Raw genomic sequence first — 25,963 nt, 5'->3', positions numbered from 1 at the left:
TTCTTGTCAAGCTGTGGCCATCTCTAACTTATGTGTGTGGCTACCAGTGCATTCATGTCCTGATGTTCTGTTATTTGGCAAGGAAGAGATTTTAAGATAAAACTTTTTAGTCTTTAAGTAACAATTTTCTTTTTTCATCTTTGTACTGCTTGTTCCCTTGACTCTCCACTATCAGTGGAAGGAAAGAGAAAAGTTTTCCCGAGGGAGACAATAAAGCAAGAGCCTGATGTAGCTGTTCTGGATTACCTCCTAGAAGATTCTTCATCTCCTTGTATTGACTATATGGAGTGTGGTACAGCTGCAGATCCACAACCTACTATTATGCTTTATAAACAGTTCCCAGTATTTTTAACCAAGGTTTATGGGACTGGTTTGAGGTAGTAAAGTCACAGAATGTTCATTTCATAATGATGCCACTTTTTAACTAAAAGGTGACACAAGGGATTTACTTTTGATCATCTTGATAGCACCAGAAGTAGTTTTGGTATTGTCTTCTGTTACTCAAAGGGCACAGTCTATACATGTGAGGTTTCAGTCTTTTGTTATAGGCTGAAGTTTCTAAGAGCTTAATGGACATCTTTTTTTCCAGGGTACATCTATTCCCTGTTCTATGACTCTCTATTGCACAGGAACTCTTGATGTTCAGTTATTGTATGCTCAGTTTTTAGACACATTCAAGTTATGCCCTAATCTGAAAATCAGCCTTACCAACAGTGGTGGTACATTGCTATCAAAATTGAGCAGAATCTGGACTCTTGCAGAAGCAACGTTTAAATAACCCAGTTTAAAATAAAAGCAAAGGTTTAGAGGGGAGCAAATCTTATTTACCTTTTCTAAGATTCCAGCTGCATGCAGGTGTCCATTGTCAGTCTTTGGTCACGTAATGCTGTCTCTGTAGAGAGCATCAATACAAAGCTAGAATGTGATTATATTGTCACTCTGCAGGTAGGATATAAATAGAGTTTTAACGGATTCTGTATCACTTGCAAGGCTCCTGCTGCTCACTGGTGGTGGTGATGCCTTAAAATGTTTATTAAAATGACTTGAAGTGTTGTTTAAGCAGAGTGTCTCGCAGAGTCAGCTAACTTGGCTGCTGTTTTCGATTCACTGTATCAATCAGGAGTTTAGGTCTCTACATTTTAATTTCTTTTACGTCAGAATCAAGTTTGTTGTCTCATTTCTGCACCTCGGTTGCATAAATTGCCTCCTGAGCTGTCAAAAGTAGGTAATAGACCGCTTTGTAAAGGGCCTATTCTCTGAGGACTCTGGAAGGCTTTTTCCAGACCAGCCATTTTTTAAGTCCAAACCTACAAAAGCAGTTTTGCTTTTTCTTATGAAGTTTAAACGTTACAGCTTAGGCATTGCCTAGTATTTTTAATAGCTGATAGGAAAGGTTCAGCCATGGGACCTTCTAGCTCTGTCAAGCATCTGGACTGTAGATAAATTGGGCAGTATTTTGAGTTTCTAACCAAGCACATAGATGTAGACTACTGATGAGTGTCCAGGACTCAAGTGATTTTTTATTTTTTTAATTTTTTTTTAACTTGAAAAGCTGAAAATGTGTGCTTTAACCTTCTAGATTAATTCTCTGTCTGCCTTAGGGAAGCAACAGGAAAGAGAGTGTTGAAAGCAGTGGTGCTGGCCTATTCTAACCATGAACTTTCACTTCAGTAGTTCTAATGTTTGATACAGACATTTTGTTTTAACTCAGCTGTAATATTTACATTGTAAAATCATAAAATTGATCAATGACTTGGTGTTCTTATGATCTGAAACCTGTGAACAGCCTTCAGAAAAAACCTGGCTTTTTCTAGCTTTTCCTAAAAATGCGTATGGATAAGTTTGCTACCTGTATTTTCATCATGTGTTATAATGTGCAACTCTGGTACCTTATTTTTTATCAGGCAGGGTGATATAACCTTCTGTATAAAATGATGAGAAGTCCTCCTGAGGCTAGTTAAATTATTGGTCCTTGTACTAAGTATCTCCTCTTGTAGTTAGAATCTCTTAATTCCATGTGTAAAAGGGCAGTAGAGCATGTCAGTAATTTGGATCCTTGAGACTGCAAAGAGATTAGTCACAACTTCCTTCTCAGGCTTCAGGACCAGCCCTTTTTGACGAACACAGTCTCTGGTTTAGATGCTAAAAATTAAAACGCGGTGTGTTTTATTTGCATATGCTTCCTAGCATTTTCTTCCGTGACTAGCGGAATTATACAGCAATCAAAATCCTATTGTTTTCCTCTACCTCAGAAATTATTGTGCCAAACACTGAGTATATTTTATGATCTCAGCCTTCTGTTCCTTTTATCTGTCTCTGTCACTTTCATGTCACAACCTTTTAAAGGTAAGCTGTTTGGATAACTCTTTGGGGACAGTCAGTTCTATCTCTGTTTTCCCTTAAGATGAGGCTGCAGTGAGGTTGGCAGTTGTTGGAATTTGAATTTCTAATGACAGTCAGAAGAAAAGGATCTCTGCATTAATGACTATTCATGATGCTTTTGAAATACTCATAAACTTTTAGTGGCTATTTCCAAGCTTAAAGGGTAAAAGTTGTGGCTGGTCAACCCACTGTAGTGACACACTGATAGCAGTTGGCAATTTGAAATTTGTTTGCAGAAAAACTCCTGTGTTTCAGTCTTTAAAAAAGAAAAATAAATAATGGAATTAATTTAAAGAGTTGAATCGTGAGTATTCAGGTAGAGATCAGGTATCTTGTGAGACAATGCAGGCTGCTGCTTTGTGGAAACCAGGGGTAATACAGTCTTCATGTCCAATATTTGATCCTGCAGAAGAGCTGCTGGAATGGCTCATTGTTTTTATCTGTCTCATTTCAGCTTGTTTGGGGCAGAAAATGATCTAGTGATATGAAAAGAATCCATTATTAAAAGCCTGCATGATTTGTGGCATCTAAAAAAAAAAGACAACAGATTTCACACCTAACTGCAAGATCACTGCAGCTGGCCTTGGATTTAGTGGCAGTAAGAATAGTGTGGGTCTGAAAAATTCACACCTACAGTATTTCTTCACAGTTTTCCTGAAACTGTGTTCCTGTAGTAACAGGAGAAATGCAAAACCCAAACTCTGAATTTAGGTTCAGTCAATGCATGCTTCAATCTCACCCTCAAATTTTCAGTTTCTCATAGCTGTTTTCTTAGTAATGTGTTGGAAGTGCAGCATCCAATATGAAATGCATTTTTTTTTTTTTTAGCTGAAATGAGATCGGTGGTTCTAGATGAGATCTTAATTGCTTTTGGTTCACAACATACTCTGTGTTGCTAGGTAGTACATAGTGCAGCACAACATCAGTCTGCTGAAATGAGTCTCAGGAGAGGAATAACAGAATTGGGGAGCTTGCAAATTAGGTGTGATGTACAGTGTCAGAGAAGTGGTGGAGAAGTGGACTAGAATTGGCCTTCAACAGCTTCTTCTAGTCCAGGAATAAGAGAAACTGACACAGAGATAAATTTAACACAAGGGGTCAGAACTGCAGTAGCTGTCTGGACTGCAGGTCAGAGCTGAGGCATGTCATCAGGGCTCTGTCTGAAGGTTTTAACAGCATCTGCCTTCTCTCTGCTGGATTTTTAGTGTATGAGCTTGCCTTTGTGAGTGCTAAAATATGCTCATATAAAAATATCTATCATATACTATGTGTAAGGGTTTTCTATGGATTTCACAAGAGAAGAAATGAGAAGGATATAGACTCTTTTTGCAGTGTTTGTAGATGACAACTCAGCTTTGTCAGCTCTGATGTTTTCCTTGAAAGGGCATGCTCAAAAGATAGAGCAAAAACACTGAGAAGAGAATGTTTTAAAAAGGGCACATACTAGATGACTGTGTTGCTGACAGCCCCATTGTATTCTTAATAATCCATTTCACAAGAAGAAAAACTTAGAGTGCACAGCCTTGAATTTATTTTACATCTATCATGTTTTTCAGTCCTGGCCCTGTCTCTGATTCAGATTTTTTAAGCTCTTCATCTCTCAGGTAAATTAAATAGTATTGAAACAGCGGTGTGTTGCCTCTCAGCGTATTGCTTTTATGTGAAAGACAGCGGTGTTCCATAGGACAGAAATTAGATATGCTCCTCTAGAGCAAAATACTTTTAAGTCTAAATGCCAGCCAGTTGAGTGCAGCACCCATATTCCCATGTGGTTTTCAGTGTTGCTCTCTGCTATTTTTGCTGAAAAGATGTGTTCTGACACAAGATAGACAAATGAGAATGTAATATCTGCGAGGGATAAGGGACAAAAATATGCACTTCAGACATTGCTAATTCAGAGTATTAGATGCATTTGACCTGCATTTGTTGAAAACTGCATCTATCAGATCCCTTTCACTCACTTAGTGCACTAATTTTACCAAAAGAAAGTGGGCAAGACTTTGTGACATTTAATGCTTGTGAACTCAGTACTGCTTTTTGCTCACAGTTTTATCATCTGGTATTTAAATATTTTTAAAATATTTTTCTACTGAAATACCTGTACAAAGAGTGGAGAGGTTTGTTTGTGTAGAACCTATGCTTCTTCTCGTCTGTCTCCTCTCCCTTTTATCAGTCTTTTCCTACACTACTTGAAAAAATCTAAAAACCAAATCAAAAATCACGCACTTAGCTATGCCAGCCAATATTTTTGTATTCTAAGATAGCTATTATTTTGGTCCACTGCTAACATGTTAGAATGTCTGCATATACCCAGACTACATTAAAAGAATGTGAAGTGCTGCATTTGTTCTAAAACAGCTTTGGTTAAACCTTTAGCGACTGGCTCTGTTCTGTATTATGATACTGCTTAGTAGCATGTTCACATACTGCTGTAATTTCTCAAAGAACAGCTGCCTTGGTGCATTGGCTTTTATTTTTATTGTGACTACATCTTAGGTACTGGACACAGTGCAAATCTTATGGTGAGGTCAGAAATTCTTCTCAGGAGCGGTTCTGTAGTATTACTGTGATACCAATGCCAAGTGTGGGTACAGCTGCATTCGTAGCAGTGAAACAAGGTATTTTCATCCCGACAGAAACCGCAGCATAACGGGATCTGTGATTCCGCTGTGCTGTGCTTTGCGTTCAGCGTCGCAGCGGCTCGCTGGGAAGTGTTCTCCTGTTGGCAGGAGGGTGGGGTGGGAGCAGAGCTCCTCCTGTTCCTGCTCCAGTGCCTTGACCTAATGTTGTGCTACAGCTCTGAAGGCTCCGCTCCAGGCAGCTGAGGCAGGTGGAGTGGGAGGCTGTGATCTTCTTCCCCGCTGAGATGTGTAAAATGGATTTTTTTCAAAAGCTTGTAAACAAATAAATCCACAGTGTTTTAGATTTTTTCAGAGTGGGAGAATCGGGGCTCACAAGTGTTATGTAGCTGTCACATGTTTTGCCTCCAGCTTGCTGATAATCTTTAAAAGTTAATGAGTGGTGGTTGGCCTTTGATTGTATCTCGATGTAAAGTCACTCTTTTGTTGACAGTCCTTGATAATTGTTAACGGGCCAAATGTCTCTGTGTGAATCATTCACACCTTCATTTTCTAATTCCACCTGCCACCCAAAACGTTTTAGTTCTATCTGGTCACAATACAAAACAACTGGATACCAAATTGCAGAAGTTTGAATATCTCCGCTGGTAACGTGTGGCAACTATTTTTTCCTCACAAAAGTGCGCTTCTGTTACGGAACTTCATAGAGAATGCCTTGGTGACACCACTGTGAGTATCTCTGAGCCTATAGAAAACAGAGGACCAATTGAAGTTGTTAAGAGAACATACACAAGCATTTGTTAATAAAATCAATGTTCTGTGGGAGGTAATGATAAACTGCTTTTGCAGGGTTTTCTTTTCTGTTTCTGTTGACCTATATAATGTGTAATGAGGTAACTCCTTTGTAGCCAGGGTTATTCTTGGTTTTCTTCCTTTTCTACAAGGGAAGTTACTGCACTGGTATTTTTTGTATCACATCACATATAGCAGTTGTAATGTGGTGGTGTGAAACACTTTTGTTTAGTTACTCTCAGGTTAAATTAACTTTTCTTTGAAGTAATGGAAAAGCTTTGACTTTCCATCTTGGATAAAATTGTTGTAAGGAGTGAAATTTTATCTTCTGATGTGCTAGAGTAGCTTTTGTTCCAAATAAAATAATTTTGTGTCAAATAAGATAGATATTCCATACTACATCTGCAAACAAAAAACCCAAACAAAATCCCTTTATTTTCTGTGTTTAACCTCTGGTGTCACTAGCTCCCAATAGAGTTTATTTAAACATTTGAGATTATAAAAAATGAAAACTATATATATCGAAATAAAAATTTATTTAGTGAAAATAATCATAACAGTACTCAAGGGATGTAGGCAGTCAGATAATTGTAACTTTAAAAATTTGTGCAATGTAGGAAAAATAATATAAAGGCAGGAGGGCAAGCATAGAAGAAGCAGGGGAGCATTAAAGTGTTCTGTCCAAGAGTGAATAAGAACTGCATAAACACGTGGGACCTGGACAGTCCTCACTTCCCATTCAGTAGGAGCCAGGAAAGAGCATGAAGTCAGCTGGGAGTTGCTTAGCTGTCTTTATGGTATGATCCATAAGGCTGAGTCCACAAAGCGTGGAGCCAACCTTGTATGCTTTTAGCAGGAGAATTAGCTTATAAATCTGCAGCTGTTGTGTGCAGAAGCAGAGGATGAGTTTACTTGCCAGGCTTTAGAGTTGTAGCTGGGATTTTGCCTGAACTGGGAAACCAAGGTCTTAGGGAACACCAGGCAGACAGGCAAGAATAGGCATGAAAAGTACTGGAGCTGGAGCAATGCTGAATGTTACTGATCAGAGAGCTCCAGGTCAACTGAGCAGGATCAGTGGAAATGCTGTGAAAGGCACTGGGAGCCCTTTTGCCCTAAGCATCTGCAGTGCTTTAAAGGGGCTTTGTCTCCACCCATACAACCTCATAGCTGGAGCCAGCTCTTTACACTTCTGATTTAGTCAGTGCATGCGCCTCTGAGGATCCTTTGTCCTATGTGCCTCTGCCAGTTTAAGGCTGAGCTGGATCTCTGAGAAACTGTTCTTCTTTTCAGTTTTGTTATGCTTCATTAGAGCTCAAATCTATATGTAATCCTCCTCTAGAAGAAGGTAGATGCCAAGGAACAAACGAGCCATGACCACTTCTGTAGTTTCGGTAGAACAGTATTAGAATCTCTAAAGCAATGCCAAGATGCTTTGGAGGGATGTGGGGTATGAAAAGTGGGTTTTGAAAGGCTCTTGATGGTAGGATTAAAGAAAAACATAGTCATAACCTAATGATTAAATTAATGGACAAATTTCATAATCGGATCAAGTATCTGGTACTGAATGCTGTTTAAATTGCTAACATGTGGCTTGTCTAGCACCTCTTGGGTAATAGATGAAGAGCAAGGTCTAAAATCAAAGTTTTTCTTGCTCCTGAGAGTTACTTAACTGCTGAACTATCCTTTCCCAGATCTGCTTACCAGTTACCAGAGTGACACGGTATTTATTACTCATCCATCTTGTTAGCACTGCCACCTGCAACAGGGCTTTATTAGCAAATAAGCTGAATTTTAGTCCTGAAGTACTGTCCTTTGTTTGCTACCTTTGTTAGCTTTCCTGAGGCTCCTGTCCCTGTTGCATCTCTTCTGTAGATAAACTGAGGGTGTGTTTTAGAGCCATCCAGCCCGCAGTCCAGCTAAAATGACCTCTCACATTTCCAGGGAGGCTTCTTTTGTATTGGTGCTGGAATTATTCCATAGATGTCCCTACTTCAGCTCTGATTAGATTTTACAGACTAATTTAATGCCAGCTATAAGAGGTACTGAAGACATGTCTGGTCAACTACTCTCTTCTGAGTCCTTGTGCAGTGTGAGATTGTCTCTACTGAATATTTATGAAGACCTGTCTTTTTTATTTCTGAATATTTATCCAGAAGTGGGTGCTTGCACTCTTGCCTTGAAGAGTATGCCATAGTCTCATTCTTCAAACTCCAGAAGCTTTTCATTGTAGCAAGACTCTGTTCTCTCCAGAGTTATGTTCTTGCTAAAATCTTGACTAGTATATTTTATTGCCTTTCCAAAGACAGCAGGTATTGATTGACAAATTATTATCTTGCTATCTCATATCTTTACCTTCAAAACAATAAATATTTTTCTGTCTTCATTTGTCTGCTTGTGTATTTTTTTAATGTTATTCATGGCTGCCTCTTTTCATTTTGCTTCTTTTCATCTGAAGTCTCATGACTTTGGGGAAAAGCTTGTTTAGCCCACTGCATACTGAGTCAGGAAATGAATTAATGGAATAATTTAGGGGGCCTGTATGCTTGCAGTACTGATTCCTCCCTTGCCCACCTTCAGTGGACTAACTAAATTGATTTCCATCTGGAGAGATCTCAGGGGTACCATTTATACTTTGAGTAGATTGATGAAATTTAGACACAGTTTGTTAGTCTGTGATTTGGTGGTTTTGTTGGCTTGGTTTTGTTTTGTTTTTCTTTTACATTTTCATGCTAACCAAGCATTGACATGCAAGTGGCAGGTACTATCACCTTGTTCCTTTTTCTTGTGCACCTCATGTAGAGGTTCATGTAGAGCCAGTGGGTTTGGTGCTTGATCACAAGCAAAGTACAGAGATGTTCGTGTCTCTAGTGGGGTAGCTGTGGTTTGGGCAGCACAGTGATATTTGGGGACTCATCCTCAAAGCCTCTTTCTGTCCTTAGGAGAACTTATGTCCAAGTACATCCCTCATCTCTGCTCTTCCACCTTGCAGTTTAAATATTTAGGGCAATTAAAAGACCACCCCCAGCAAAATCCAAACCCATTCTATCTCCCTAATTCCCATGGGACATTATAGTGTTTTCCCATGCTTAATAAATGTTAGTAAGTTGCAACAAGTGTTATTAATTATAACTTCACAACATGTTCTCTTTTCCTGACAAAGGATTGGCTTTGACTGTTTACATGGGTCACTTTTTTCTGAAGCCTTTGAAAAGAAATACCAGCTACTGCAGCTTCTGTCCTAGAAAGGGGCTGGCATGCTCTCCTTATGCCAGTACTGTGTTTTGTAAAGGAGCCTCGGCTTTCTCCTGAGTTATGGATCTCAGCCAAAGTCTTCACCTGCTGTTGATGTGGAAGGACAGACATGTCTTCTGGCTACCTGCAGAAAGGAGTGGTCCTGGGGCTTCTCAGACAACTGTACTAAAACCACTTCCACTCCCAGGGGAAGAGTGTAAGACCCTCTCAGCCAAAGCTCTGGTAAAGAAGTGCTGAAAGTAGAGGAGAGAGGAGGAATGATCCAGAACTCTTCTTCCAAGATCTGTTGTGCAGCATAATGACCCATAGCCTGTTAAAAGCTATTCACTATGTTTAAGTGAAAACTGGGAAGAGCAATGAATAGGGAAATAAACGTCATTTCTGTAGCTATTTCAGAACATGATTCTCCAATGCTCCCAGTAAAATTGTTCCAATTTCTGTCATTGTTGTGGATATTCAGTTCCCATTTGGACAACGCAGGGAGGTGGTCAGCTGCCATCTGCTAACAGAAGTACCAGCCTTCCCTGCAGTGTACACAGATGTGGCTGGAAGATCTTGCTTAACAGCCAGACACTGCATGTGTGAACTCCAAGTAAAACTGGTGAGAATGCCCCGCGAGTGCAGCTTTCTGTGAGTCATGCCCATCACCAAGCTAATTGCATCCATGTGTCTCAGTGCTCTACACCCTTTAAAAGAAATCTGAAGGATTGCTTTTGAATATCTCTAATAGAGGAGGATGTGATTTGAAAGGCAGTTCTAAAACTATCTAGGTAAAAATAAGTGAAAAATGCTGCATAACGAAAAGCCTTTGAAAACTCCAGTGATGCATGTAGAGGGGTAATGTTCACTGCTTGTTTTTATCTTATTAAATGCATACTAGCACTTGAATTGCATTGTTTTAACACCTCCAAATAGCACATGCTCTGAGAAAGGAGAGTTGACATCACAGTAAGTGTTAGCAAGGGACTCTCAACTTGCACAGCATTATCACTCTTATTGTATGTGAGCACATGAGTATACAGATAGGAGGGACTGCTGGGTCATTGAGCGTGCTCCTCTATAGCAGCAACAACTGTTTTAAACTCAGAAATAGTCACAGAAAATGAACTCCACATATTATGGGTGATAATATGCTTCTTATCAATGTAGTATGAATTGATAACCTGTAATAAAACACCAGATATTGCAACTAAAATGTGCCATGAAGCAGAGCTGGAACATTTGAGGATATCACTAGAGTGTTACGCCAATGTATTTGCATAGCATTTATTAGCCAAAATTTGTAGATTGTTTTAGGAATTAGACTGTATGTCTCATCACAGAGAATGGCAAAACCCAAGGCAAAAACACCTCCTGGCATCGTGGCTGGACTGTGAGGTGGTGACACGGTATAGAGTTTCTTTCCTCTCCAAATTATTTTAAGTGATTTAACATCATCATGAGCAGGTCACAGCACTTAGGCTGCTGTCCATACAGTTGCAGAAAGAACAGCAGCGCATGGAGTGGTCCATTCCCTATCATCTTGAAGTTTTGTTTGCCTTCTGCGGTGTTACTCTGTGCATGTGTCCAGACCCCCACCCTCCCACCCCATGGGAGGAAAACGTGGAGGCCAGAACACGCAATAGAATTTTATCTCACAACAGGTTTGCACTAAAAAACAAGAGATGAGGTTGGGAAAAGTGTTTGGCAATGTTTTTTCCTGAGCCCAAGGTTTGACAGTCTAGACTGGAGTCCTCTGTTCTCTGCTCTCACAATTTCTGGGCTCTTACAGCTGCCTAGTCTCTCTCTGCAACTGTTTCACTAAGCTTTCCTGCCTGATTTGCTGGTATCTTTCTGCTTTTGTACTGCATATCCACCACAAAACCAGGCTTACCTTCCCATCTCCTCGCTTGAGCAATCAGTGCAGAGTCTCTGTCGAGGAGAGAATGAAAGTATGGAGTGGGAGGCTTGTGATGACAGCAAATCAAATGCTCTCAAACACTGGAGTAAATGCAGAGTAGTTTTTGCTTGGGCTCTGCATAGGTGCTACCAAGGTCAAAATACTGCTCATTTGTAAATCTGTCCTGAAACAGACACAGATGCCTGCTGAGCACCCAAATCATATGGAGATGAAATGGAAACAAATCTGCTCCCTAGTTTCTCAAATATAGTTGGCAGATGTGTGCATGTTTCTTCCTCATGCTGCAAAATCCCCTATGAGGGTACTTGGGACAGAGTTACAGACATTTGCTGCCTTTTGAAATTGGTCTTTTGTTTTCTCCTTCCTTTGGAACTTCTCCTGTATTGGTATTTTTTGCCAACTGGATGAAAAATTGACCAAAAAAGATTTTTTTCATCATTTTTGCTTTGGAAGTCTGACAGATAGGGACTCTTAGGCCTGCACACCATTGCTAAATTATGATACATTATTGCTTGTATTTCTCTGCTCTCTCTTTCTGCTGCTGGAAGGATAGGGAGGTTAAGAGAAGACAAAGGTTCAGGCTGCTTTTGGAGGTGGGAAGCCTGAGAAAGGAAGACCATGACTAAAGCAATAAGAGAAAGGACACATTGTAAAGGGAAAGGAAAAGGTGCCCAACAGACATGAGACAGGGGATCTGCACCAGCAGTCACAGAAACGGGATGTAAACACTGAAAGCAGCTCTGAAAGGAAGGTTAAGATATGTTTGGAGCTTATCACTGGAGGCACAGGCAAGCTTGCAAATCCTGTTGAAGTGGTCACAGAAAAGAGTTTAACTTTGGCACATACTGAAGTGTTTTGTTAAAGTATTTACTTCACAAACAAGTGTCCATTTAACACAGAAAAAATTGTGCGTGTACTTCCAAGAAAAGAGATCTAACATGTAAATATTTTGTTCTGTTCCCTTTGGTGGGATGGAGGCATTTGCCATGACTTCCTTGAAGCTGTGACCTGTTTCCATGTGGTGTGTGAGTGCTGGTGCCCCTGTGTGCAGTGGGGTTCCTCAGCAGGGCAGGTGCACTCTGGTCCGGCCGCCCCCAGCTCGAGTTCTCAGGCAAGGCTGAAACAAATGGTTGGATGTCTTGCTAGCACATACACTCTTCTCAGGCTGTGGAATTTAAATGAAACCAATGGTAAGGCCTAGGCATGTGAGAAAACTAATTAACAGGTGAAAGACTATATATAAAGATATATATAGGGAGAGTAAGGGGTTTTTTATATGTAGTGGTGTATATATATAAAAAGAAAGGGAAAGGAGTAATCTTTATGTGCAGCTGGAGGAAGGGAAGACTGGAAGACTGCCTTGAAAGAGCTGGGGGTGTGGAGGAGGGGCAGGCATAATGTACTTTTTTTTCTTGCTGGAAATTAGAGTTCAGAATTTTGCTGTAACTTTTCTGAGCAAGAGCAGCAGTTGATTGATTGTGGTTTAATTAGGTGCTGTAACACGCACATGCTGTGGATGCATGTCTCTGAAAATTATGCCCTAAATTAACTCAGTAGAAAGACTTCCTTTTTAGTGCAGTTAACAAACCAAACAAAACCCCAAACAGAAAAATGCCCTTAATCTATATTCATCTGTGGACAATTTAACTCCTAATTTAGTAATGTTACTTAAATTTTAAACTAATTTTCTGCTGTGGTATATGAGCACCTTTTAATTGTTGGGTCACTTTAACAGTGGTTTAGGACAGCAGACTTGCTAATTGGGTGGTTTCAGACAGCAGTTGAATCCAGTTAAAGTTTGGGTACCTAGAGCACATGTTGGTTTTATGACATGAATTTGACTGCTCTGAGCATGGGCTTTACAAACCTGTATGTCTTTAGAGAGTAGCCATTATTCCTCAGAGAAACGAAGAAGGCAACAAGACACTTTCTTTAGTTAAATGAAGTGTTAAAACCAAAACATGCTGGTTGAATAAGGTTTAAATTGTCTACTGAAATTTTGGGAAACCATTTTTACTCTTTTCAATACTGGAAAAAAGTAAGATGACTTATCTTCATTTTGGAGGGATTTATATTATTAATAATGCAGCATTACCCAACAATACTGCCATGCTATTTTGTTCCCCTCTAAAGATGATTTGGAAATGTAAATCTAAATTTAAAAAAATAAATCTGATCATGCTAAATTAAACATCAGTAGTTTTCACAGGAACTGTGATCTAGTTCTTAAAGCAGATACGGAGTGTTTTTTTGAGTATTTATTCTTTCCATATCCAGAACTCTTCATTCAAGAAATGAAGAAGTTAAAGCTTGTCAAGCTGTGGAATTCTCATCTGAATTTTAAGAAGTGGGCTAAAAATTTGCAAACATTCTGCAGAAGAGATTTTAAATGTAGATAATTATGTCAAGATTGTGCATGAAAGTTACGCTGAAGAGCAGAAGCTCTGAGTTCGTGGCGCAGCGGAAGCTCTCAGACTGTCAGCTCACAGCTTCCTTGCCTTGCTTATGGCAGGGAGTGACTGATCAAATGGGGCTGATCTCACAGGATACTGGCTGAGTTTCAGATTTGAGCAAGTTTATCTAGCCATCTATCATTTTATCTAGCCATTATTTATCTATCATGAAAGCTGCAAGCCTGTGGTTTGTCAGATGATGTGTTAGTCTTGGTAACATTTTGTTCGTAATGAATCAACATCAAATACAGACAATCCTCAAACATTGCCCTTCATATGTGTATTTCATGTGAATTGTGTGTAAGCAGAGGGGCAAAGAATGTGTTGGTAATGGAGAGAGAATAGTTTCCAGTGACTTCTCAGGGTGTATGAACCTGATGTTTAATCCTGGAACTTTCTAGTAGTACTGGAAAGAGTTTTCCAGAATTTAAGTATTTTATTAGTTGGGAAGACAGTAAAGGAATTGTTTTCCAATCTCTGCTTTTATGGCATGCAGTTAAAATGGAGAAGTAGACTCCCTCCCCCTCCTCCTGATCCTGCCCTCTGGCAGAAAGGTCAGTAGATGTTTGTGATCTCTGTCATTTGTATCTAAATTCAGCTGGCACGCTCTGTTGACTTGTAAATTTGTAATGGATCACAAGTTCATAAACGACAACAGCAATATAACATGGATAGAGGTCTAAATGCAAAGGAATTTGCAAAGTCAGCTTTATTAAAATGTAAGCTTCTCTCTAATATTTCTGATAGCTGATATTGCATATCTTTCCAATATTTTGATTATCATTGACAAGAAATTTAGATTGTGACTTTTCTCTGGGTCAATACTTTGATTATAAATTGTGAAACAATTAATTTCTAGTGAGTGCTTCAGGGGGAGGTAGTATTTCCAATGCATTTGCCCTTGGAAGAAAAGGCCCCTTATTAATGGTTCTAGTATTATTAGTTGGTTAAAAACAAGCTTTTAGACTATGCAATTCTCTTTTAGAAAATTTATTATTCACCCAAATGTGTCTTGTGGAGGTAGAGTGAAGGCTTTGAAATGGAGGATTAAAGATTATTTGTAGAGACCTTACTCAATGTATTTTAACTTTCTGAGATGTAGAGCTCTTTCAAGGATAGAAAATAAATGACTTTTCAGAGGTTGGATGAGAACTAATTCCATGTGTTGCTCTGGGTGGTAAACATTGATTTCCTTTTCGATTGAAGAAGCTTAGAATGTGTGAAATCCTCTTTAATACGAAGAGCTCCCAGTGCATCAGTAGGGCCAGCTTTTTCCACAGTTACTGCAGTTTACTGCAATGCTTGCATTGTTGTGAGTTGAGCAAGGACTTAATCTTATCTCAGTACATAATTTTGCAGAGATTAATGCGGGAAGCAAAGCATATTTATTGTGCTACACTTTTGGAAGGCATTCTGCATGCAGTTATTTTCCAGTTATATTCTTAACTTTAAAATCAGTAGAAGCTTATCACCATAAACTTCTCATAAAAGATTAGTTAATGATCATTTATTGAGAGCAAATTACAACAATACTGTATTGGGTTTCTAAGGCAGACATATAGATGTCTACCTAATGTTTTTGTTGCCATTTTGTTTTAGCAATGTCTTTTCTTTTCCTGACACCATACTAAAAAATACATGGCATATATAGTAATCCTAATGAGCTAGAGTTAGAAAAAATCTAGTGATAAGTTTTTGAATTCCAGTACAAATAAAATTTCTTACTTCCTTTTTAACTGCTTTAACAGTGGCTGGTATCTCAATTCCGTGTTTGGTTCTGCCATGGGTGGTTACTGAACATGTACCTTAGCAGACTTTATAAAAAAAAGTCTCAGTAAAGCACTGTTATTAGTTAATATACTTTACCTTCTGAAGAAGTGATGCCTTTTTCTCAATTTCTCTAAAGTCAGATAATATCAAAACAAGAGCTGTAGTAAGGATGGATGCATATATAATATGCATTTGACATCTCCTTGATGAAGCCTGCTAAAGTACTTCCTTTCTGTGGACATAATCAAATGCCTAGATTCACTTGAGGTACAGAGAAACCAAAGCCAAGTCTGTCATCGTCTTTACGAGGAACAGAGAAAATAATTAATGTACAATGAACACAGTGCAATTGTATGCAGAATCCCTGTTTTTTCTGGTTATAGAAAGACTAAAACACTGGAGTTTTTTGTGCCTATCAAAATGTTCAACACTTGAATTTATTACTAGTGTGTTCATTTTAACTGCCTTGTATGTGAAGGTACATTGCTCATACATAAATGTACATTCTCAGATAAAGCTTGAAACAGAGGTCCTCTGGTGAGGAGACAGTAGATTGCTCCGTTTGTCTCTGCCAATATAAATATCAATAACATATTTAATGGTACCTGGGTATCATTTTGTGCGCAGTTGAGTGTCTGCCAAAGATCTATTTTGGGAAATAAAGTAGAAGATTTCTGATGTAGTATTTGTACCTGGAAAAAAGCTCAGTCTCCAGTGTGAAGAGTGTAAAATCAGGCTGCTTGCTGGACCCGTTGAGTCACTCTTGGAGGGAGGGAGATAGTTCTGGACCAGTAATACTCAGCACAATCATTACTGCTTTTCATTCTGTCATCTGAATTACAGTTACTAAATTTGCAAATTATGCGCACTTGGGAGGGACTGCAAATACGTTGAAGGACACAGTGAGAATTGAGCATAATCTTGGCAGGTTGGAGAAGTGGTTTGGGAGGAAAGTGGGATGACACCATGTAAAGAGAAGCATCAATTCCTAGACTTTAGAGCAATAAGGGGCATAAAATGCATGAACATAGGGTAGAGAATAACTGGCTAGGGGGCAGTTCTGTAGAAAAAAGATCTGATGTTAATGTTTAGTCTGTGGTCCACCAAGGCTGAAGGGTTAAATTTGTGAAAAGGACATCAGAATTCACACAAGAAACCTTGTGAAATAATCCCTAAGGCCTAAACTGAAGTGTGGTGTTTTCTTCTGTGCATCCTTCAGGGAGGAGGTGAAGCAGTGGGAGTACAGAGGAGAGCAGTGAAGATAATCAGCCTTAGATAACTTGGTGTCTGGAGGAGAACTGAAGTATCTGGGCTGGTTAATCTAAAGAAGACAAGATGGGAGAGGGGATTTAAAAAATAATCTTCAAACACTTAAAAGTCTGTTGCAAAAAAAGAAATCCTTTGTGTACAGGGTGGGTAGGAGAAGTGGCAAAGAACTCTAAACTGCTCTAGAAAGGTAGATGCAAGTTGGGAAAATATTTCTAACAGAAGGAATTCTGTCAAATTGTGAAGCAGATTGTGATATCATGGAGTCTTAATTGTTGGAGTGCTGTTGGAGTTTTTCTCAAGAAAACCATAAACCTTGATTCTTCTGTGGACAATGGATAGGCTAGACAACTTGTTATCATTTCTTGTATCCCTTTAATTTCTGGGATTTTTGTTTGTTTGTTTGTTTCTGGTTTGGATTACTTTTATTTGTTGGTGGTTTATTTATTTTTAGCATTTCATGTTGCACTGCAGATTTGTCTGAAGTGCTTTTATGGATGAGACATTTTGGATATGGTATATGTCTTTTCAAGTGTATAAAATACTATGATTTAGTCTGCTGGGTCCAAATTTCTCTGAACAATTCTCAACTAGATCTAGTAGTAAAAGCAAAAATGCTTTTATTAAGAAAACTGACTTCTAGAGACTATCAAGAATAGGTAATTTTTCTTCTGTGTTGATTTGAGAATTATGGCTTGGGGTCACGTAAAAAACTGCAGGCAGATTTGAGAGTGAAATAGTTTCATTTGTCCCTCTTCATTTCCATTTTATCAAACTGGCAATAATGGAGAGATGTTTTAATTTTTCATATTTCACTTTTTAATTGGATCTATTAAATTAATTTAAAATACAAACTGTCTTCCCGTACCTACTTAAGGCTCCTTTAGAGTCTGAATATCTTGGCACATTTAATATACATTATATATACAATATTCCACCTATTTAATATAGGTGGAGTATTGTATAGAAATTCCTTATCATCTGTTCTGTTTTGCTTTTTACTGCCAACCTCCTAATTCAAATACACATAGCACATGCCCAGCTGGTATAACTTAATTATGTTCAATTTATGTAACTTAATTATTAAACACCCGTTTTTAGAGACCTGATTTCTGTGCTTCTTTGAGCGCTGCTGTTGGCTTAAAGGAGCAGCTGTATGGAAGAATACATTTTAAAAAAGACATTCTTTAAAAATTGCACCTTTGGTTTTATATTCTTTTTTCCCCCTTTTCTTTCTGAATTTCAAATACTACTTTAAAACCAAAATAAGAAAACTTATGCAATAAAAGCTAGAAGATAAAGGTGTAGTTTGCCTATAACTTATTTAAAATACTCTCAGAAATTAGACTTTAGGATGTTCATGAAATGTGACAGTGTAATAGTGGGATAATTTTCTTTTCCCTGTTTCTCAGCAGAGACTCCACAGAATGGTTGTCTGAACATAGTACTGTGAGTGGCAGGCTGAAAAGTTTGCTGCTAGCACTGGAAGACCATGGTTCACCTGTTGTGTGTCTGAGAGGGAAAGTGGGATGGAATTAGATTGCTTGGGGACTGGAGACCTGAATGGTACGCACAGGTAGACATTGTCCTTTATAAATGTTCATCACTCCCTTCCTTCTGTGGTCAGTGAGACACTTCACAAGGGTGATTCAGAATTTGGTGTGAATCATCTTCTGGAGCTCCTGTTTGTGTAGGAAGATAAGGAAAATTGTGTCTTTAATTCAGGAATTCAGCCAGCTGCTTAAAACTAGGCTGGATAGATCTAAGCCAAGGTCCTGCATCTTTGAAAAGTAAAAACTAAAGAACAAGCAAGAAATCACATTACTATTACCTGCCTTGGTCTGTTTGATCCATTTCAGGACATGAGGTGACCTTTCAACACAAGATACCAGAGTTCTGAGCCCCTGTCCCATTTTGTGTGTGCTCTTGGTGTGTCAGGCCACATTCCCACCTTTAGACAGGCACAACAGTTTGCATTTGAGAGCCTACCATGGTTCATGTGGGCAAAAGTCCCAGATGGGAAACTCACAGCAGGTGAATGCTTAGTATGGTAAGTAAGTATATTTACTACTTACTGTAGTAAAATAAATAAATGTATACATACACATTCAACAGCCAGTCCCCTCTCCCCAACATCCACTCTCTCCCATTTCTGGAATCTTTATTTGAGAGAGGAGAATGGTCATACACATCCATCCATCCATCCATCCATCCATCCATCCATCCATCCATCCATCCATCCATCCATCCCAGTTCTACTTCTCATGAAGTAGGAGAGCAGTTCTTATCACCGCTGTGGTGATGTTATGAGTGCATCAGAACCAAAACCAAATGCAATTAACCTAAACAGTTGTTTTTTTAACACAGAAAATGTTTCTGAGCCTGTATTTTGAATATTTATTCTAGAATACCTGCCATTTTAAAGCAAAAAAGTTCATAGTGAAAATGTCAATAATTTTTCTTAAACTGTTTTGCTTAGGAGTTGGTTTTATTCCAAGAGGAAAGATAAATTCAGATGTTTTTCTTCTTCGTGGATTCATTTTTTCCCATCCATTCATTAACCACAGCAAAAATACTTGCTTTGCTTTGTTAGGTGTGTCCTTTTGGACTGCGTCTTTTAGGCTGTGTTCAGACTAAATTTAGAGGGAGCTTCACCATTCGTTGCAGCCCTGTAATTATAACTGCAGCAACCTCAAAATTGATCCAACTAAATTAAAACACAAATTGCTTCTGCTGCTCATGCTGTTTGGATCACCTGAGTATTTCTTAAGTTAGTAATACTTCTGAAATTGGAGAATTTTGGTTTTGAAGAAGGGGGAGGAAAATAGTCCAGCTGAGCTTTAGAAACTTCTCTTGGTCCTATTTCTGATGATTTCCCTTTGTTCCCACTATCAGGGGGCTTTTCATCCAGTCATGACCCCTATGGCAAAGTGCCTTAGCCCTGCTGGTGAGAAGACGTCAATAATTCAGATCACATTATGCTGGCAATTCAATCCAATAGGAAGTTACCTATGTTTCAGAAACATTTAAAATTCCTAGTTATGTAGGAAGTTAATTTGAAAGAGCAGCTGAATGCCTCCTGGAAAATTTGGAGAGTTTCTCTTTAGTACCCATTTTGCTGGCTTGCTCTTATCGTATATTTTCTGAATTTCTCTAACCTTGTTCTTGATGACAAAAGACATTTGCATGAAAACAGGATCTTTGTTTCTTAAGTGTTCATCTGTTCCTGCTGTTTATTTCCAACCTAAAGTCATAATCCTCCGTTTGTGGCATCACAATTGGTTGCAGTGGAAATTATTATGTCATCACAAATGGAGGATTATGACTTCAGGTGGGGGGATAAGCAGCAGGAACAGATGAACTCTTAAGAGCAAAAATGCTGTTTCATGTAAATGTCCTTGGTAATGAAGAAGAAAGGGAGGTGAAATACAGAAAACCAGAAAATTGGTATGGGCAGACTTGTGTCTGAACAGTAGGGCAGCAGATTTTCCTTCAGGCAGGAACAGCTATTTTAAATTAAGGACATGTCCATGTAGAATTTAGGCTTTTAAATATTTTCTCCTCAATTAAAAAAAAAATTATAAATACTGATGTTGTTACTCAAATACTGAGATGACTGCGTTGTTCAGGGAGAGATTTTTATCTTTGGTAGGCGTTCTTTTATTCCTTTGTGTATCTGTTTGTCAAGTCACTTTTAATCTTAAGGGAGTTTCCCTTTTTGTGCCTGCTGATAGGATTTTCAAGTCCAAACTCCACCATTTGGATTGGAGCATCTGCCCTGTGTGAAGCAGGATGACCATGGTGGAAGCTCATCTAAACCACACTGCTGAGCCAATCAGTCCAACGCTTTTCACAGGCTGTTTCCATTTAAAACCACAAGCAGCAAGCTGACATTTCTCTTCAGCATCATAAGATGGAGAGCTCTGAAATACCCAGAAGCAATCTCAGCTTGTACCTTATTTGGCTTTATCCGAGCATTTTCCCCCACCCCCTCCATGCTACAGCTGCTCTATTCTTTAGTAAAAGGAGGTTAAAAAATTATTGATGCAAACTAAAAGGTTTATAAGAACAGAAACTAAAATAACGAATAGAAATGAGGATAGGGAAAGATTAGTAACAAAGCCTATTGTCTGCTTTCTGTGGTAGAAGCCAATTTGCCTTGCTTTCATTAAAATTCTCCTTGTTAACTCGGGTGATGTGTTGGTGATGGACTATTTGATGTCTGAGAAGTGGTGAGAAGTTAGCTGTCTAATGATGGACTAATTAGAAAGCCCATCCTAGCAGGATCCATGGAAATTGATTTGCACAGTGCCATTTTTGCTAATGACAGTCATGAATACGTTTGCAGTCCTTTACTTACTCTTCCTACCCACAGCTAATGAAAGAGAAGAGATCATTAAGAGCTCAGCTACAGTCTATCTGAAGTTTTCTTTGCCTTGTAGGAATAGCCATACTTTAAGAACTTCAGCTTTAAGTAATATTCTTCCTAGAGAAACACATGCCTGATGTCTGCCTCCTCTAAAATGAGCATGTTTTTTCTATTGTATCTGTTTTTGAGTTATCCTCACTGAATAGAGAGTTAGTGTCCTTTCTGTGCTATTTACAGAAAATGACCATCACTGCATGGGACTAGAAGAAACCATAAATATGTAGTCTGAATAAAATTAAAATTAATTAGACAATTTTTTCCTACAAGGACATAACATGTCCATTCACAAACAGGTCAAGCATTTTTAATATTTATCAGTCTAAGGCAGACAAAAACTATTACTCTTACTATCTCCTCTCATGATTTTATTTACCCAATTGCTTTCAGATGCCTTTAATCTGCCCAGATGGTATTTGCCCAGCCAGGTCCATATGGCCCAGTATTCACAAACTAGAAGTTTTTGTGCAAAGATCTCCTGAATAAAATACAACAATCAATGCAGTGTGGCAACCCATGAGTACATCCTTTGTTGTCCATAGGGCTGTAGCTTACTACCACCTTCCAAGCTTCTTGAGGCCTTCTCTGGTGAATAATAATCTGGCATTGCACTGCTCTTCTCTTTAACTTACATGAGTTCCTGTAAATTCTGCCATAATTAAAGAAAAATACAGACCTTTTCAACTATCTCTAAACTCACCTCTTTTAGGTGTGTTCTGACAGATAAAACCAGTAGCTAGGAGTATTGCATTAAGTTCCAGGAGTTAGCTGTACCAAAGTTTTCATATGTTTACAGTGAAATGGATGTCCTATAAAAGGTGTCAGGAAAAAGTGGAATTTAAGAAATAGAAATGAAAGTCTAAGTGGACAAGCAACTGGGAGTTGAAAGTAAGAGGGCAAGCAAGAGAATGGTGAAATGTCATTGCTGGCAGCAGTGAAGGAGTCTGAGGTTGTACAGTGAAGACTGGAAACAAGGGGAAGGGATAGCTTGAAGTTGCTGTTACCTGGATGGATTAGAAGAAGGGACAGCAAAAGAATCAGAGTGAGTTATCAGAGACAAAATAAGAAGGGAAAAGGACAGAGGAAGATTTGAATTACTGTATCTGAGTTTCTTAGGTTTCTTCCTAGTTAAAAGAGACAAAAAGGAAACAGGAATTCTTGGGGTGCCAGAGACAGCAAGAAAATAGGGAAAACTTGGAATTCTTCATGAGAGATTCTACTAAGAGGACAGCTGATTTCCTCGGGAACAGAGATTATATGTAGACAGTGTCACAAAACAACATCATGTTGGTTTCAATGTCTGATTTATATATGAACAAGAAAAGTCCACTTAGTTGTAATGAAAATTAGTTACTTTGACATAACAAGGGGAAAAAAAAAAAGTTGTCCATCTTGCCACAAAGGAATTTAGGTGAGGTCAGGACTTGAATTTATTTTTGAGACTGTGCCTGCCCAGTTTATCTTGTGCCTGCATTCACTCCTTTACTTTGAAGAAGTTCCTATACATTAGTTCCCTGAAGCAAAAACCTTATCTGACAGTGAAAACAGCTCTAAGTGTATTCATCTAATGGCTTGGAGTTTCCCCTGAAAGAAGAAATTTTCTAATTTAAAAATTTATTTCTAGCTCCTCCATTCAAATTTTGTTTTGTGCCATCTATAAAATATATATGCATGCACATATTATACCTGTATATGTATATATGAGAAGCATCTAGATATGATATGATATGAAATACCAGATTTTGAATTTCTTTCCTGTTTCAGTATTACCTCCCAGCACTAGCTACTCATTAGTTTTGTGAGCTTTCATAATATTTATTCCTTTTTGTTCCTGTAGTGAACCTACAAAAGATAATAAGAAGAAATGCCAAACCTTTATGTACCATCTGCACTGTTATTGGAGAGGGTTTTCAGTAGTTCTGTAATGCATAGCATTCAACATCTAAATATGCTAACACATGTAAAGAAACAACTTTCTTAAAATTAGCCTTTTTTGGCATTTTTTGTATGTTAAACTTACTTAATAATTAAAATGAACCTGGAAAAGCAGTTGAATGAATGCATAAGTCCGGTAAAGATATTCTAAAATGGCAATCAGGGATGACTATCCACTAGAGCAGACTAGAGAAGATTTATATGTAGACCATATTAGGACTTTCAGAAGCAATATTTAGAAAAGTAAATTTTAAAAGATATGAGTATACAGTAATGTGATCCACTAGCTTTGCATAACATATGTATTGATGATGGATCTTTTTAAAGAAATGTTGCTATATATATGCTCAAACTTTTGGTTTAATTTAAAGTTCAGGTCATGTAGCTGTTTACTTACAAATAGTCTAGATTAATGACTTGTTGGTGTGCTTAGGAAAAATAAATGTCAATGTGGACAAGTGGTTTGTAGTGTCATTTACTCCTGCACAATTCTGATAAATATATTAGTAAACTGTACTATATTGTGTAAAGCAGATATAAAACCATATTGAGTGACGGAATTTTGCTGAGACATGATTAACATTGATCATGTGGCTGAGTGTCTCTGTGCCGTACTCAAGTCTAACATGTTCTTTCTGTATGGAAAACATCAGTTTCTGAAGAGCTGCTGTATTTTAGAGGATTTGATAGCTGTTGATAATGGATGTGATGGGGAATAGGCAGCCACTAGACAGTGAGTTCACTATAATAATTCTAAAATGCTCTGTGAATAAATCTCGTACTTGTCCAGTTCAGGTCAGAGGTGTAACCTTCATAGGCACTGAACTACCTGGCTGCAATGAAGCAAAACAGTAAAAGAAAGGCCACATTAATGAAAAGGAATGAATGCTGTTAGAAACCTAAGACACTGTTAGAAAAACAGTAGTGATCTACCTAGTTGGTATCTGGTGTCTTACCATCTAAAGAAATCACCTACACAGTTCTGTTCTCACCTAAATGCAGCCTTTGTTCTGCTTTACACTTTCTCCCCCTTCACATGTGCTTCTCATCTTTCTTCCCTTAACATGCCCTTTCCATTTCATATTCCCAGTGGAATTGTACTACTTCCTATGCAGGCTCTTTTCCTTTTTCCCACTGCCAAGAACTTTGTATTCTGTCTTCCCTTTCTTCCTTATTATATTGTACTTACTTGCCACTCAAATTCACTTTTGTGAGCTATAGTATTCTTCTTTTCCTCAACTGTATTCTAAAAGAGGAAGAATTTGGGTTTGTTTTATGGTGGTCAGTCTTCTAAGGTGGATGTGTACCACAGAACTTCTGTAGTTCTCCACTGGGAGTTCTTAAGCAGAGCCAGCGGCCTTGCAAAGCACAAAGACTAGATGACTGCTGTCAATTCAAGGTGGAGATTGTTTCAATAGACCTGCTGAAATATCCAAAGATACCTAGCTTCTGTGTCATGCTTTATTGGGAAATTTCTTTTACAGGATGTTTGGATTTTCTTTAAAAAAAAAAAAAACAACAAAAAACTATTTCTGTTGTCCTTGTCATCTTCTGTTTGCTTGAGTTTACTGCAGTCAGAGATTTCTGGTGAAAGCCGAGGCAACAAGCGAGCTTTGGGTAAACTTTAATGCCAGCAGCTCCTCTGGAGCTGCCATTGCTTGTATTATGAATCTCTTCCGAGTTTTGCTCCAGGTTTTACTTTCCTGTAAGATGGTGTTAAAATGTAGCCCTTCATGACCAGGGAAATAAAAGCCATCGTGCAGTTGGTAAAGCCAGCATTTCTATTTTGGAAAGTCTGTCCAGGATTTCATAATTTATTTAAGACCGGTGAAGTATTGGAAGTATTTTCGTCGTTCTGAAGTGTAATTGAAGGAAGCAGTTACAGAAAGCCTTTTGTGTATTTTCAGTGGAGTGGTTAGGAAGCCTAGTCAGGGAACAGAGAAAGTCTTCAAAATTAAGATGATGAATCACAATGTTCAAGTTCAGCAATAATGATTATTAGAATAATTTCTGAGTAACTCATTGACTGAAATATGTTTTTAATAGTCATATTCCATGTTACTTAAAAAATGGGATTTTTTTTAAATGTAAGGGGTGCACATAAAGAACAGATAAGTTATCTTGGTTTAGTTGCCTATTTAGAAATGAGCAGAATATTCTTGTGTTACCTATTCATCAGTCATTTAAATTTCCTGCATACTCTGATTTCATCAGAAAAAAGTTCATTTATCCCTGGGGAATTGCAACAATGAGGGTATTGGGTAGCCCTCCTAATCTGTCTTTTCCCAACAACCTGTCCTAGCAAAACCAAAAAGTTAATTTGCTTTGCACTTCAGTATCCCCTCCTGCTCCCATGATTGTCCTTGACTGGGTGTAGTCTGGATTTTATTAAATTAGGTGGGGTGGGGAAGAGGACCCCACTGGATTTTCTTGTTCACCGTGTTGCTTGGCTCACTGCCTATCTGTAGATATGATTTAATTTTTCTCTTTATCCCCATCACAGTTGGGTAGCATAATTTAAAGGAAAAAACCCAACAAAACAAACAATAAAATCTTCACAGCTTTGAAAATTTGTAGTAAAGAAAAGGATCCATAGCTTTATTCATAACTTGAGATGGAATAAAAAGGGTCATATATAGTTTTCTCTATTGTCATTTTTCAGGCTGTGCTAAAAGGAAATGAAGACCTTTGGTGAGAGAAACATCTTAGAGAAAGCAGGAAAAAATAGTTAACTGGATTTTTGATACATTTTTTAGTTTCTAAGCTTACAACCTGAAGTCCCCCAAAGTATTACGTTTACATAGGTGTAGTTGTGGGTCATAGAACACCATTGTTTTCAGCATTAGGAATAAGTCCTTGTCTCAAGAACCCCCAGAATTTTGATACCCCAGAAGAAGAGTGTATGAAACCTGAAGAACAGATACAGGAATGTGATTATCAGTGAAACCATTGCTGAGCCTCGTTCGCTTTGTTCAAATGACTCAACAGCACAAGAACGGGAATTTTGAAAATGGCAGCTCAGTTATGAAGCATCTGTTAACACCAAACATTAATTAACTTAGAAATGGCTGTGGTTGGTTTCCCATAGCAAACGTACCCTACACAGACAGGCTTTGTATGTGTTGTCTCTGCAGTGCAAGAATTTAATTTTCTAAGTTAGGCATGATTCCATTTAATTTTGACGCATACATTTTCATCCAAATTAAGT

At 38.3% G+C, this 25,963-nt stretch overlaps 1 protein-coding gene across 1 annotated transcript in view; it reads left to right on the top strand.

The window, feature by feature from the left end:
* LOC131574081 (transmembrane protein 263-like) overlaps positions 1–25,963 on the top strand; it is a 202,724-nt gene that overhangs the window by 54,266 nt on the left and 122,495 nt on the right. The gene's annotated exons all lie outside the window — the stretch shown is intronic.

This window comes from Poecile atricapillus, chromosome 1 (genome assembly GCF_030490865.1).
Source record: "Poecile atricapillus isolate bPoeAtr1 chromosome 1, bPoeAtr1.hap1, whole genome shotgun sequence".
NCBI classification, from domain to species: Eukaryota; Metazoa; Chordata; class Aves; order Passeriformes; family Paridae; genus Poecile; species Poecile atricapillus.
The sequence above is the reverse complement of the archived record's forward strand: the minus strand, read 5'-3'. Positions and strand labels throughout refer to the sequence as shown.